Source organism: Bidens hawaiensis, unplaced genomic scaffold (assembly GCF_021521415.1).
Source record: "Bidens hawaiensis isolate Kalapana, Puna unplaced genomic scaffold, B.hawaiensis_p1.1 tig00014475_1, whole genome shotgun sequence".
NCBI classification, from domain to species: domain Eukaryota; kingdom Viridiplantae; phylum Streptophyta; class Magnoliopsida; order Asterales; family Asteraceae; genus Bidens; species Bidens hawaiensis.
The window spans coordinates 141,975-158,824 of NW_027492262.1; the positions used below are offsets into that span (position 1 = coordinate 141,975).

The 16,850-nt window shown below is 39.6% G+C and overlaps 1 pseudogene across 1 annotated transcript; it reads left to right on the forward strand.

The window, feature by feature from the left end:
- Nucleotides 1-13,253: 13,253 nt before the first annotated feature.
- LOC143546887 (GATA transcription factor 27-like) lies at nucleotides 13,254-16,339 on the forward strand (annotated as a pseudogene). The gene is made up of 8 exons (XR_013137672.1): nucleotides 13,254-13,325; nucleotides 13,965-14,387; nucleotides 14,467-14,864; nucleotides 14,952-15,018; nucleotides 15,204-15,307; nucleotides 15,459-15,643; nucleotides 15,716-15,812; nucleotides 15,891-16,339. The product of XR_013137672.1 is annotated as a GATA transcription factor 27-like (transcript).
- The last annotated feature ends 511 nt before the right edge of the window (nucleotides 16,340-16,850 follow it).

The window sequence follows — 16,850 nt, forward strand, 5'->3', positions numbered from 1 at the left end:
TTCTACTCCTGGAGGTGCATCCAGGGGTGGTACACCTTGGTCAATCGGATCAAGGGGTTGAAGATCTGCGCTACCGAGCGCAGTCTTCGGTCGTGGAAGCGTGAGTTTTTTTATATCTCCGCTCGCGTCGTCCCCCTTGCGATGACCTTTAAGAATGGACGAGCACTCCCCGCCATTCACGCCCTCAACTACCAGGAGGCGGAGTGGTTCGCCAAGATCTCCCGGGTCCAAACTCCGGTATACCGCTTTGCGGAGTCTGGGATGGTGATGCTTGGGATGAGCCGGGTGTGGAAGGAGGCGTCGCAGGTTCCCATCGTCCTGTCCCTTACGGTATGCTCTGTCTTCTTTGTTGATATAGGTTTTTCTTCTAACTGTTTTTTTTTTTAATTCAGAGGGGAATGACTTGCAGTCGCTCCTACATCCGCGGGAGGCTGATGGTCCCGCTCGGATGGGTACTCGTGCTCTAGATGAGAATGAGTTGCCCATCCTTGAACAGACGGCGGATCGGTTCGTGGAGGTCTACCCGCCAGGCCACGAGATCTTGAGCGCCAGGCGGCTAGGTAAGGAGTTATTCAATCCTCGACCTCTCAATGCTGAAACCTCTGCTGGAATTCCTCTAATCTTGTGTTCTGATGAGGAATCCCCAGATGGTCCTCCGTTGGTGCGGAAAAAGAAGGCTGCCGGCGGGAAGGGGAAGGCGAAGGTTGCCTCAACTGCCGATCCGGTGCATCGGTCTGATTCAGAGATCGAAAGCGAGGAGGTGGCGGGGAACCCTGGTGGTGTTAAGACCACTGCTCCGGAGGCTGAGACGACCGTCACCTCCGAGCAGCCCAGGACAACGACGGTGAGCGGCGTGAAGAGGCCGGCTCCATCGGGTTCGTCCCCGCCTGTTCGCACTTTTAGGCTCAAGAAAACCCGTAAGTACAAACTTTACTTTTTAACTTCATATATTTCCGCCATTATACTTATATATTCTTTGTGCAGGTGTGGATGCTACCGCATTCCAGGGTGGAGCGGGGAGGAGCACCTCCGGACCCATGACGGTAGGCTTGGTCAACCTACCTGAGGCGATGAGCCAGGCGGCTGCGCCTGCTTCAGTTGTTGGTTCAGTTGCTCACCCAGTTGAGCCAACTGTTCCAACTGTGATGACATCTCCGCCGGCTGTCAGTGCCATATTTATTGAATCTTTCACTGAGCCGGCGGTGACTATTTCTGCGGGTACTTCCGCAGCGGCGACCACGGTTGTGAGTTCACCTCCGTTGGTTTCCACCGCGGCGGCCTCCATGCCTCCGACGTCGGCAGCTACAGCCGATCCTTCAGGTATGCTTGGGGCTTCTCGCCAACCTCTGCCTCTTTCCCATCTGCCTGACCTCTTTGATGGATTTCCCTTGGGTTCAGGTGATGGGTTTGGCAGCTATCGGCCTGTTGTCGACCCTACAGGTACGTAGGGTTCTTTTGGCCTTTTTTTTTATATATCATCTTTTCCTAACTGCTTTTTGTTTTTTGCAGTGTCGGATTCCAATGAAGTGTATGTTCCACGATGGAACATCAGCCGAGGAACAACCCTTCGCACGCTTGTGGAGTGCGTGGAGTGGGCTCGTCACGCAGCTCCCAGTGGTGCGTTGGGGGAAGCGATGGCTAGCTACCAGGAGGGTAGGCTAACCAACGAGCTTCGGATTCTCCTGGCCCGGATGCAGCCGCGCGTCGAGCTGCTTTGTCGTGAAAACGACAAGTTAAAAGCAGCTCGTATTCAAGAAGTAGCTCAGGCGCGGGCTGTCCGGGAGGAGAACAAGAGGCTTGCCGCAGTGGCTGCGGAAAAGGAGAAGGCCTTCAAGGTTCTAGAGGTTGAAGTTCAGGCCCGGCTCGAGGCCCGTTCCAAGGCTGCCCAAGCTGTTAACGAACAGCTTCGGCTGGCTAAGGAAACTGCACGGAACGCAACCGAGAGGGCCACCAAGGCTGAAGCTGTTGCTGAGCCTCTACGCCTCGAGAATGAAAAACTTAAAGCCAAACTAGAGGCGCTCCAACGGGCTCATGATGCCTTGGCGATGGAAGACGCCAAGAAGCTCCAAGAGATCTTGGACCAGAGGGGGGTGCTTGACCATACTGAGCGGAAGCTAAAGGGCGTTGAAGAGGCTGCGGCTAAAGAAGTGTTGCTTGCCAACCTCAACAAAAGTGAAGCCGAACGCGCCCGTAACCAAGCTCAAGCTGCCCTCCAGGAGGCTCTGGTTACCAAGGAATGGCTTCTTCGAGAAGCGTTGTCGCAGGTAAGCTTAGCTTCCTAATGTCTTCACGCTTTTCTTTGTAAATAGAAAAGGTTTTGATACTTGTATTTTTTCTTGTAGGTTGTGCATCGAGTCTTCACGGACACATCATACGACGATGCCATGAGCGCAGCCCTCAACGCTTCTCACGAGGATGGGGAAAAGGCCGGCTTCCTGCTTGGTCTAGGGTTCGTTGAGAAAGGCATCCCACCTTCCAACTTCCCTTTATATGATGTTGACACTGAAGCTATATATGACCAAGCAGTGAATCAGTATGCCGCCTTCCCGCATCCGGTGGTGGAGAAGGTGAACGAAGTTGCTGCTGCTGATGATGGGCTAGCCATTCTAAAGACCTTCCTTGAACCGCCACAGCCAACTGATGGTGCGGGTACAAGTGGGTTTGGAGGGAGTGGTCCTGAAGCTTGAACCCTAAGATCCCTTCCCACTGTTAGGATAGGTTTAGCTTGTATAGATTTATATTCTTGTAGGCGGGTAGTTACCCGGCCATTCTTGTAATGAATATTATGAAATATAAATCTTTGTGCGGGTAAGACCGCTACTTTCACTGGATGACTTGCTTTATAAACGTTATTTGACTTGCTCATGCATACTTTAGTTTAAATTAGCAATTTTCCAAGTGTTTAGAATAAGTTAACCTTTGAACGTGGTAGATAATAGGTTGAAGTTTTGCTTCCTCCTTCGTGATTGTGCGGGTAGGACCGTCACTTGCACTTAGTAGGATGGCTAAACTTTACCTATATCTGACCTGCGTGGAGGTTTTCCTCATCTTTTTGTTAGAAATTTTCTAAGTGTTTAGAATAAGTTAACCTTTGAACGTGGTAGATAATAGGTTGAAGTTTTGCTTCCTCCTTCGTGATTGTGCGGGTAGGACCGTCACTTGCACTTAGTAGGATGGCTAAACTTTACCTACATCTGACCTGCGTGGAGGTTTGCCGTTTTTTGGGTTTATGCGGGTTTTGCCGCCTTCCCCACGCAACGACTTTCCACGTAATTATGCGGTGAGTACCGGCATCAGTGTTGAATAAATTGATCGTTCGACGCGCGGTTGTTAATAGGTTAGTGTTCAGTTTCCTCTATCATGATTCGTGCGGATAGACCGGCACTTTCATTTAGTGGGATGACTGAAATTTACCTTTAACTGACCTGCGTGAAGGTTTGCCATTTTTTGGGTTTATGCGGGTTTTGCCGCCTTCCCCACGCAACGACTTTCTTTCACACTTATGTATGCGGTGAAGACCGGCATATCCGTGTGGAAAGTTCATAAGTATAAATGTAAGATCATCAGCATCAATGTTCTAAGGAGAATCATTTCCATTAGAAGTGGCTCTGGGCCTTTTCTTTACAAGTTTGGAATTGATCTACATGCAAACTGTGTGAGCTCCCTTCCATGTTGGGATGGGAGTGCCATCGAGCCGATATGCACCTGGTTCGGGATCTCGTTGTTTACGCAGTATGTAGTCTCCGGCATTGAAGCTGCAATTTTATTCGTGTTTCCCCCAGCTGGGGTTCTACACGCATCAGCCTGCTCAGCGTTTGTTACGCCACGAGGTGCGCGAGCGTCCCATCTCTGACGTATGCTTCGATGATGTCCTTCACGTCTGTGCATTCTTCAGTGTTGTGGCCTTTTGTTCTGTGAAAGTCACAGTATTTGCTCCGATCAGCGTTGTGACGATGTCGGATTATTAGAGCCTTTGGCCATGGGAGCTCCTCAGTGGCGAATATCTCGGTTACGCTTTTGGTGAGTGGCGTCCATCTGGAGTCCTGGTTCGACTGTACGTTATCCCTTCTGCCTAACCGATGTTGCAAGCCGGATGAGGTGTCAAAGTTTATCCTTGACTGCCAAATGCCTAGCTTCCGTTTTTTGTTTAGTCGGGCGGTAAGGACGTTGTCTTCTCTTGTTTTCTGGGTGTAGAGGTTTGTGCTCTGGGGGAGATCTCTACCCAGTTGCTTCTCCGTTTCCGCAAAGCGTTTAGCTGCTGTCATGATGGCATCCCATGTGGATGGCATGCCATCTCTACCCGTTAAGGTGCGGATGAGCTCTGGGTCGTTCGCGCCCTGGATGAAAGCAGCGCGAACAAGATCTTCGCTAATATTACCCAGACTTAGCTTCTTTGAGTTGAAGCGAGTGATGAAGTCTGGCAAAGATTCATCTTTTTCTCGAATGCAATTGAGGATTGTCCATTGCTCTTCGGTATACTTTCTTTGTTGGCTGAAGTGTTGGCTAAATTTCTGCTGGAAGTCTTCCCAATCGTAGATGTGGTGGACCGGTAGACGATCGAACCACGCTCTAGCTGCCCCAACAAGCGTCATTTGGAACATGTAACACCATGTAGGTTCCGTCCAACTACTGACGGTTGCCCCCGCTATGAACCTGTTCAAATGATCGTCTGGATCAGATATACCATCGTAAGTGCCGATGTTGGACATCTGTTTGGCACTTTTCGGGACGATTGCTTCCGCAATGTCCCTTGCAAATTTGGACGTTCCCGCCTGTGCAGCAGTTGGTGTAAATGTTTTGGAGAAGTCACGTGGGTTTCCACCTGCGTTTTTTGGTTTGAAGGTTTCTCCAAAACGCCTTCTCGGTTGGGAGTCCGTTTCCTTACGCTTCCCTTTCGCCCTATGACGAGGGTTTGCGTCACTATCGGATTCCTCCGAATCATTGACCAAGTAATCTCCGAATTCCTCAGGCTATTGGAGTGAACGTAAGCGTTCATCCAACTCAGCTTGGAATTCTTTTTGACGTGCTTCGGCCCACGCTTTAACTTCATCGAGTGTTTGGCGGGGGAGCCTCGTTCGTTGTCTCTCTAACTGGGTATCGGTGAATCCCAGTGGGCGATTTACTGCACTTGCCCCAGCTTGGGTAACTGGGGTAGTGTTCGTAAAATTTACTGCACTTGCCCCGGCTTGGGTAACCGGGGTAGTGCTCGTAAAAACTGTGTAGTCGCCGGTATTCCCCCCAGTAGCTGGGGTTGTGGTTACCGGAGTTTCTTTAACCATCTTTCCAGAAGTTTGAAAAAACTGAAAAGAAATGAAGTTCTAGCTTTTATGCCCGGATGGCGCCAATGAAGAAACACTAATCGACCCCGGGCAGATTACGGGTAATCTGGGGGTTAAATAGATGTTTCCCACGAGGGGTTAGATCCGGCAAAGATGGTTCTTCTGATAACCTGCAAAACAGACACCGTGAGCTCGTCACTGAGAAGGGGAGGTACCTCCTTGTGACCACCCTCCGGCGTGAGAATCAGACTAGATTGCTCTTGAATATAAGTGTATATTAAGAGATTGCTAGAGCAGATATCAGGTATAAGATGTAAGATACAAGATAAGATGAGATGATCATACCATTTGGGGTATTTATAGCCGAAGGTAGGTTTCCAAGAGGGTATAGCCGGCTGAATAGTATTCCTGTTCTACCAACTGTGGCCTACGCACGTGCCATGCTGGTAGTTGGTGGGTAGGCTGCGGCTAACAGTGACCAGGCCTGTTGTGTACTATTCCTTTTCCACCAACTGCAGGCTATGCACGTGGTATGACAGGAGTTGGTGAGTAGGCAGCGGCTAATAGTGACATACAGTACAAGAGCATGCTGCTCGCCATACTGTTGTCAATGAGCTGTCGTATCTCTGGTCAGATCTTTTGCCCATACCTCGTCAGGTACAGTACAAAAGATCCTCCAGTATCGTACGGACTGGCTCATTTGGGCGGGAGCATTCCCCCTCCCGCCTTTGTGCGGGATTGTTCCCGGCTTTGCTCATTCCTTCAGGTGACTACTGAATTATTTTGAGAGCTAAGTGCCTTGTGCGTGTAGCCTTGCTGCGCGGGTGGCCTTCCCTGATGGCTTGTATCCGCAGCTGCGGGAACAGGCGGAGTACTTTGCCATTGGGAGGCATTTCCTGCGGGAACAGCTTGCGTACTGCGCGTAAGGACGTCACGTCTCTGAGCATGGTGGGTCCTGCGGATCCAGTTGGTTTCTGCGCAGACGTCTCTCTTCAAGGTGAGTCCTGCGGGTCCAACTGGGCTCTGCTGGGACCTACCTCTTCAATAGGGAATGGGTTGGGAATGCTCTTAGCCTGTTTTCATTTAGTTTGGTTGGATTTCAAATTTAAGAATATTATTATTGCACATAAAAGTGTATCCATTTTGGTGAGATGGAATCAAAAGTATCGAATTGTCAAATGACAAAGAAATACTACATGATATTCTCTAGCTTATACATTTTGATTCAAACCATCTACATTCATTTTATTATGTAAAATATGAAAAGTGTTATATTACGGTTATATAATGAAGGTCGTAGAAAAAATTGCACATCATTAACTTAAATGTAAAAAAAATGTTGAAATAATCAACCCGTCTAAAATGGTTTAACGATTTTTTTTCCTGAACTTCCATCGGTTGATTTATAAATTTTCAAAACATATCATGGTTTGGTTTTCGGTTTAGACCAAAAGTCCTTTGTAAAATATCGGACATGTAGTATTTTATATAATTTTATTTTATAGATATTTTCTTAAGTAGTACTCTTTAATTACTTATGTTAAAACATTTAATCAAACAACTATTTGTAATGTTATAGATTTGGGCTTTAATATTATACATTTCAATATGCACAACTAATATTGTCTATTCAAGATTTTGAAAACTTGGGTCACAAATGGTTCAAAGCCAAAATTTATCATGCTTAACTAATGAATCTAGACTCAATGTATCATGTTGTTCTCTCTTCATCTGACCAATTAAGTTGAACCCTAAGATCGCCCTTCTTCAACTTCTCTGACCAACATTTTATTGTAATTTACAATAAATGAAAACGTCATTAGAAACTATGTTTCTTACGAAAATATGCACGCGATAGCATGCATGTTTCATTTAATTAGCAAAGTTTCGTTTGTTTCTACCTTGTATATAAAATGGGTTGTTTGGTAACATCTTAACCAGTGTTGTAAAAATCCTGAGTATGCACCGATTAATCGTTAATCCCTACTTCACTAATTAATTTTGGACTACTCGACCAATTAATCGGTCAATGGTCAAATCCGACCAAAATCAGAATTAATCGGACTAAATCCGGCCATATATTATTTATGATTTTTACTTTATCTCTCATACTTATTATTCCTTTTATATTTTGCTTACTTAAGTTGTACCATTTGCTTTAGTGATGGTTAATTACTTAACTTTTTATCCAACTTTTATTTTTTAGGTATATACTCACAAGCTCAATGTACAAGCTTTTATTGCATGCATATAATTCCCAAAATAGCCCCTTTTAGAGAGAGAAGTCCCAAAATAACCCTTTTTTCCTCAAAATCTTTTATAATTTGGATTGTCAAGACGCATTGGGAAAAGATAAAAATAAAGACGAGATTTCGAAAGAAAGTCAGGTAAAAGACGAGATTTGAGGAAATAATGTCGGTAAAGTCCAAATTATTTGTAAGCTTGGAGCAAAAGTTCAAATTTTTCAAAAACTTTTTAACTCAAAAAAACCGTCTTGAGAGACTGTTTTTTTATGTTTCCTACCTTTCCCGTCCATATTTTTAATTTCTTAGAAAAATATATTTTTTACAATTATACCCCTTAACCACTACCACCACCTTGAACCACCACCACCACCACCTTGAACCACCACCATCACATCGGCCTCACCCCATCACCACCACCGAACCCCCACCACCCCCACCACCATCACCGACGCCGACGCCGTCAACCGCCACCACCATTTCATGATGGTGGTGGGTTATTGAAGGAGGTTTAGGAGGGAGGCAACGACCAACCTTATTTGGTTATCCATCCTCCACCGCCTAACCTATCATCTCCAATGGCGGATCCGACCCGCCCCGTCACCGGCTACCCAGCTCCACCCGCTTCCAACGGCTACCCACCCGGCACCGCCTACGCTTACGCCGCCCACCCGACCCAAAACCCACCACCCACTCCAACAACCCAGTCGCCAATCAACAGCGCGTCACCTTCCTTCGCCGCATGTTCGCCGTCATCATCGGCTTCATCATCATCATCGGCACCATCATGTTTATTAGGGTTTGGAATTGGCGGTTGATGGTGTGGGGGTGGTGGTGGTTCGGTGGTGGTGATGGGGTGGAGCCGACGTGATGGTGGTGGTTCAAGGTGGTGGTGGTGGTTAAGGGGTATAATTGTAAAAAATATATTTTTCTAAGAATTTGAAAATATGGACGGGAAAGGTAGGAAACATAAAAAACAGTCTCTCAATAAGGTTTTTTGAATAAAAAAGATTTGGAAAAATATGGACTTTTGCTCCAAGATTACAAAATAATTTGGACTTGCATGGCATTATTTCCCCAAATCTCGTCTTTTACCTGACTTTCTTTCGAAATTTGGCATGCTCTCTCTTTATTTTATCTTTTCCCAAAGTGTCTTGCAAGTCCAAATTATAAAAGATTTTGAGGAAAAAAAAGGCTAAAATGAGATTTCTCTTTCTAAAATGGGCTATTTTGGGAATTTTCCCTATATTTAAGTGTTCTTTCCTTGGAGTATTAGTAAAAGTACAAGACAAACCATGCATTTATTTTTTTGAATGGCCAAAGACTCCTTCAGATGGGCTACTGGCTAAATTCATCGCATCGGGATGCATTCGTCTTTTGATCCGGGAAAAACCCTCACCTAAGGCCAACGCCCATGAACACTCACCCGAATGCACGACAGTGCGGTGAGATAAAACTCGTTCAACTCAATGATCCAACTAGTAAAAGTTACATAATCGTTTAGTCTTCCGTCATCACCCTGGTGCCTTTGAAAATAAATATTGTTTGCAGAAATCAAACCTAGGTCACATGAAACACCAAGTCTTTTCATTACCACTCCACCACTAGTTCATTGGCATAACCCATGTGGTTTATTTTTAGTTTTAATAACCCAACTATTATTATTGTTGTTGTTATATACTATATTAATTCACACCCGCTTGAATAATGTTTTTTATGTGTTATATTTCGACATGGTTATTCTATTATATGTTTTATGCCTCTGTCTATTTTTTACAAGTTAACATGCTATAATGTGCATGCGTGATTTAATATTTTTACGTTTATTTTTTGTTTGATCTAACGGTCCCATCACAAAGCACGGGTATAAATACTAGTTTAGCATAAATGCTAAAAAGTAAAAACCATGTTACTAAATGACAAATTGAAAGTTTAAAGGGACACTTTGTATATTTAACTATACAAGAAGGGCCATTTGGAAAACCCATATTGGTTGAATCCAAGTATTGACCAATGGTCAGTGCATGCCACGTAGCCATGTAGGCCCCAAACTGGGATCGCTTTACATTAAAATCAACGGCTATGATTGTACAGTTAGTAGTGTACATTTATCCACATTAAAGTTGAGAAATTCATTTCTAAAATAAGTCAAGACTTTTAAAAGAAATTACCAGTAAATTCAGAAAATGTTGAAAAATATGAATGCGAATTGAATTAAAGATGAACTTTGGTACGACATGACCCATGCCTTAAAACTTTCCTTTTTGATATTAAACTTTGTATTATTAATACAAAGATTAAAAAATAATCCGGAAAGTAATGATTGCATCGAAACAGAAGACAAACATGTAACAAGCTGCGTTGCTACCCATTTTTGAATTGCAAAACGCAATCCTTTAAATTATATATATGGCTTTCACCAAAATAATCGTGTACAAGAAGTTTGTTGACAATTTCATGGTCACGATTAACTGTACGCTATTGATAATTGGACGAGAAGTTTCTGCATGATGGTTACTATATCAGATCGGGACTAGAGTGACTTCCGTAAGGTTATGGGGTATGGTCACGAGAGGTGAGAATGGTCGTAGCTAGCATGTGAATGGCGAGATTGTGGGAATGTAACACCATGCCCCTCATAACCATTTAACACATGGCGTGGCGAAAAAAACTGAAAACGGTCCCGTCCATGTAGACCATTCACCTTTGCTCTCTCTTTTATTCCCACTCTCTACAATATAAAAGTGTGTATATATATATATAAAAAAAAAAGAGGAATGGAAAATGATGGGTGTAACATAAGTTAAGTGGTATGATGTGAATGGTGGATGAGTTGTTGACGCGACGAATAGTGGAGAATGAAGAATGATATGTAATAGTTCTTATTTGTTAGATGGAAAAAAAATTACGACGTTTGCGGTCTATTGTGACTATCATTGTCATGCGGAGAAGGTGTTTGCGGCATTCACCACTTTCTAGTGACACTTCCGTGCTTCCTCATCCCCCCCCCCCCCCCCACACACACAGGTAAATGAACTATTGGACCAACACACTAGACATTGGTGTGTAAGCTGAAGTCTCGAGTTATATATAGTAGTCGTTGATTCCGTTCCAAATCACACTCAATATAGGGAATTAAAGTTGCTTTTTTTTAGGGATGAGAATGGGTCAGTTCAGTTATTGGTTAAAACCGAACGTATACTCAACGCTTCAGTTTTATAATTTTCATAAGCAATTAGTTCGAACGTGAGTGAATTCAAAGTAATTTCATTTAATACGTTCAGTTATATATTGAATCAAATAAAAACACTAGCAATCCTTTAATTAATGAAAGAGAAAATGATGACAACTAATATGTTATTTATAAACATCGTAACAAAACATGTTCGACATGTACATATTATCTATATATAATGGTTGTTTCAATGTCGGTTTATTTGTAAAAAATTTTTGAACAACCAAGTATAACCGGTTGTCAGGGGATTTCAAAATACATACCACTCACATACAACCCACTTTACTAAAGTTTGAATCCCTCTTACAGTGATGGTGCCCGTATTTCATATCATGCACATAAGCCGAGATTCGAGCTTGAGCATCACCGTAGAAGTAAACCCTAATATTTACCTCCTGATCATGCCACCAAAAATTTAACAATAATAAACTTTATTAGAAATAAAGATATATTAGATTAAATGCCATGAGAAATAACTTTTGTATTTCAAAATCGTCAAAATTACCCCCTAGTAATTATCAAAGTTATGAATATAAACACACAAAAATAAATATGGTTAAAAAACACACACACACAAATAAATATTACGATAATGTAATGGATGAATAACATTCTAGCTTGAAACAAATAAATATGACTATTTTACTAACTTCTATGAAACAAATAAACATTTCATTCATCAACCAAAAAGAAAAAAGAAACAAAAGAAGAAATGCAAATAAAATAAATAAATAACTAAAATAAAACCCAAATGCCACATTTTGTATTTAAATAGTTTTAAAAACACGTCTTATCTTTCTGTTGAAGTACTAATGGTTGTCATTACCCACTTTTTTATATTTTTTAAGTTTATAAATTTGTATTATGATTTTTTTTTCATAAAATTAATTTATCTATCAGAAGATATTCTAGTTTTTAATTAATAATAAAATATTTGCTATTAATTATGTAGACTTTACTTCTATACACGGTATGTAGCGTTTACAAATATGTAGATTCTCATGCAATAGATGTATCAGTTTACATATAAGCGTTTTAATATACAGAGTTAATTTAATAACTTTAAGTCATTAATTAAATCGTCGTACCATCAATCCACTCAAATATCTTTACAATATATTTTGATGTATTTTACTCGTATATACGGATAACGATTTATAAACCATATTAATATATTATTCATATTTAAAAATTCTAAAAATGTATATGTGATTTTTATTCATAAAGGATATGATGAACCTCTTGTTATCAATGTGACAAAAAATAGATATCACACATCCACACCCTTTCACCATACAAAAAACCTAATATTATTATACTTCAAGATAATTCATTTCTTTAAACATTATTATTCAATACATAGTTACATACTAAGAATCCATTTGTTTATCATTTAAGATATCATTTTTATAGGTTTTAAAGACATAATGAGAAAAGTCAACATTATTTTCCAATGACATTTCATTATATGTATTAATACAGTTATTATACAACTAATTACATAAAATAATTATTTTAAAGAAAAAAGTTGAAACATTAAGAATTATAAGGGTCATAAACACACAAAATTATAACTCAAGATAATTTATTTCTTTAAACACTGTTATTCAATACATAGTTACATACTAAGAACCCATTTTTTTTTATCATTTAAGATATCATTTTTATAGACGTTAAATACATTATGAGAAAAGTCAACATTATTTTCCAATGACATTTCATTACATGTATTAATATTAATACAGGAGTGGAAAGGACTAACAAAAGACTTGATATTTTATGTGATCTAGTGGGAGCCTAGACGAGTAGATGACGCTCATTAGTTAGATCTTTGAATTGAACGAGTTTTATTTTTACAGTACAGTCGTGCATTCGAGCGAGTGTTCACGAACGTTGACCTTAATTGAAGGTTTTTTCCCGAAACAAAAAACATAAGCAAGAGCCTATTTGAAAGATTCGTTGGGGGTTAAAAAAATATAATACTAATACAACTAATTACATAAAATAATTATTTAAAGAAAAAAAAGTTGAAACATTAAGAATTAAGAGTCATACACACACACAAATCACATACAACCTCTCTCTCTCTCTACCCCCTCACCATTTTCACCTTCCTTTCCCAACCATTTATTAGATTCCTTTTCTTTTTCTTCTCTTCTTCTTCCATTGGATTATTATTAATATTATTATCATTATCATTAATATTATGTTGCAGATGCTTATGTTCTTATGAAACAACATCTAATTTTCTTCAGTTTTTCCTATTTTTATTCAATAATTATGGTGGGTTTTTAAAACGTTAACTTCTTGGTCTTCTTTAAGGGTTTCTTGAAATCTGTATTTAAAAATTTTCAACACCCAGTTGAATCTTGTTCATAAGTTTTCTGGGTTTTTATTTTTATAGAAAAAAAATTGCAAAAAATTGAAAAATGAGTTTTCTTTATAGAGAATAGTTCATTTCTTGATTATTTTTTGTTCCTTTAATTTGGGTTTTATTTAATTTTGTTTGGAAAATTAATTGTCTGGAGATGGGAAAGCAAGGACCTTGCTATCACTGTGGTGTTACAAGTGAGTTTATAATTTGGGGGAATTTTATTTTTATAAAAATGGATTGATTTTTTTTTTAATTTTTTTTTTATGAGATCATGATTTACAATATTCATATGATGGTTTGAGTTTGGTCAAAATTTGCAGAAATTACCTGGAAAAAATTGGAAATAATTATTAATAACATACATGATTATTATGCTGATTGTTGTCTGTTTCTGGGATTTTTTTGGTGTTTAATAAGTTGAATATGAATAATTATTGGAGTCTTTGATAGGGTAAGTTATTTTTCGATGTTGAACACAAGAAATAGTTGAAATCTGAGCTTGTTTGTTATAAAAACCAGATGTTTGACTTGTTCAATATCAAATACAGAGTAATCTTTTATCAATGACTTTTGGCTTAATTAATTGGTTGTTGCTTAATTGCACTTCAAATTATAATGCAAACCACCTGCTTGATAATTTACTTCATGTTAACAACATTCATATTGTTCTTGTTAGCTTTTAATGTCTAATGAACCATCAAACACAGCCAAAATGGAATATGTGTGATATGAATATATGATTTTGTTACATTCATGTCCATTTATATAGTCATTCAATCATGTAACAGTTTAATTCTTTTTTAACATTCTGGGAAAATGAATTGTGATTACAGGCACTCCGTTGTGGCGAAACGGGCCTCCAGACAAGCCCGTTTTGTGCAACGCGTGCGGGTCGCGTTGGAGAACCAAAGGATCACTTGTTAACTACACACCACTTCATGCTCGATCCGAGCCTGATGATCTTGTAGACCATAGGGCCTCTAGAGTTAAGACTATATCCATTAAGAGCAAAGAGACAAAATTACTAAAAAGAAAGCCGAATTATGACAATGTAGTAGGCGGCTCCGCCAGCATTATGCTCGGGTACTGCCGGCAGTGGCGGTTTTGGTGTGGTGGCCTCGCGTATGACTACCATAACCAGGCTTTTCGCAAACCGTTTGATGAAGATACAAGCAACCGATCGAGTTCTGGTTCGGCTATATCTAATTCTGATGGTTATATGCAGCTTGCCAGTGCTGATGCTAGTGATCTGACAGGTATTAATTTCTGGTGTATGAATACGGTTAAACTGGTTCTGATCACGTTAGTTTACATAATCAATGTTGGCTTATTCAGGTCAAGCTCAATCATCAGTTGTTTGGGACACAATGGTGCCTTCAAGAAAGCGAACATGTGTTAACCGACTAAAAACAGTCTCCTGTTGAGAAACTTACAAAGGATTTACACACCATTTTACATGAACAACAATCTTATTTTTCGGGTTCATCAGAAGAAGATTTGATATTTGAAAGTGATACGCCGATGGTTTCGGTTGAAATAGGGCATGGAAGTGTTCTTATTCGCCATCCAAGTTCTATGGCCCGTGAAGAAGAATCTGAAGCAAGTTCTCTCTCTGTTGATACGAAAAACGAGGCATATTCGCGCTTTACTACCCTTCCTGTATATAATGTAAACAAGGGTGGGAATTTCTCAAGCCGGGCCAAAAAGCCCGTTAATCTAGACTGCTTGAACCGGTATGTATTTACATAGATATTATTTTCTATGTTATGTTTTTTTAAAAAAAAAAAGTGAAATGTATGTGTTTTTGTTGTAAATTGTAGGAATGATGACGAAAAGTTGCAGATACTTATGAACTGTAATTCTCCACTTTGCAGCATTGATCTGAATGTAAGATGATTTTTATTGATGGTTAAAAAATATCTCGAATTAGGTTAAAGAAAGGGGTAAATAAGTAATTTTGTATTACCGTTAGATACACATGGGGTGTTTGGGATTGTTTTTACTGCGTATCTGCTTATTGCTTTTTAATGCAACAATGAAAAGTTCTCAAGAAAACTATAAAACTTTTGCAGGATATTATTAACTTTGGAGAGTTCAAAAAACATATGACAAATGATGAACAGCAACAACTGCTTAAATATTTACCTTATGCTGACTCTCTTCAAGCCCCTGATAGGTTTGCATACTATATCATAATATTATTAATAATTATCTTATATCACATGAATATTATACTACTCAATAGATATAAATCAAAGTTATTTAATAATCAAGTTCATATAGTTTTACAAATGATCATAATAAGTGTTTATTTTAAAACTTTACAGCCTCGAAAGCATGTTTGATAGCCCTCAGTTTAAGGACAACATATCTTCCTTCCAGAAGCTTATTTCTGAAGGAGTTTTTGATCTATCTTCACCAATGGTGAAAAATGAAGGCTGTAAAACATTAAGGAGCTGCTCTTTGTAGTGCTACAAAATCCGATTGGGTGGAGAAATATTTTCAGCTTGAGGTTTGAATTGATCAAAAATAAAATATCCGTAAGTTACTCATTTACACTAATCTTGTGTTGTAATTCGTTTAGGATGCAAAACGTAAATATGATAATGGAGGGTCTGCAGTTGGTGGTCGTGCGGTAAACGTAAAGAGACCACGAGTTGCTCAATATCAACCATATCCAGGTCAGCATTGTATTTAAAAGATAAAAATGTTAATGTGTTCTCATCAAGAATGCTTTATGCAACAATTGAATCTTTCAGGATCAAAGGCTGCAATGAAGAGCCCTAAAAGACCATCAATGAAGGCAAACTATGAACACAAAGAGCACATGGAAAATGACGGGCCGGGCTTCAGCCCAAGAAGCCTGTTCGCCTTACCACCTGATCACAGCTCCCTAATGCTCGAATCATTAAAATATGCAGATGAAAGTTCTGATCAAGATCTGTTGCTAGATGTGCCGTCACACAGTTGCTTCCCCCAAGCAGAACTACTGCTACCAAATTCAAGCACTAGCAGCAGCTCGATATATCAAAGTTTTGCGGGCCCGTGAAACGAACTAGTCGAAAAATCTCGTTTTAGGGTTTATGTAGGCGAGTATTCTGCTATGATAACCTATGCTGGACCATTGAAAACTTTGTAGGCCTCAGTGTACCGAATAACTTGCTACCGTGGCTTTGTTGGTTTGGTTACATTTGCACAGGATCTTATGTTTGGGTTCAGTGTATTTTGATGGTTGCTTTCTTTGGCTTTTTGATGTATATGCTGACAAAAAAGATTATATTTAAAAAAAGGTTTAGAATGTTAGTGATGGTAATCCCTAGAGATTTTGTACCAACTTGAGTTTAACTTTAAAAAGTTAAAAAAAAATGCAAAAAAAAAAATCAGTTTTTAGGCATATAAGTTAAACATAGTTGGCCTTTTTAGAAATAAAGGGTTTTTGTTTTATATATTCAGTTGAGTATTGGTAAAGATTTAATAGATGTGTTAATGCCCTTAGACAATGTAGTGTCTTTTGTTGTTTACTTTTTGTATTTTAGTAGTGATTAGGTTATGCCTAAGTATTGTGGAGTTGTTATGCTAAATTTGTTTTCCAATGATTAAGATGTCCATCCATATATAAAACTTCATCTTGATGGGTCTTTTTATACTTGTAGTTTTTAAAATGATTTGGATTTTATATTATTATTCTAAAAGATGGGTTAATATTTTTGTGATTTTAT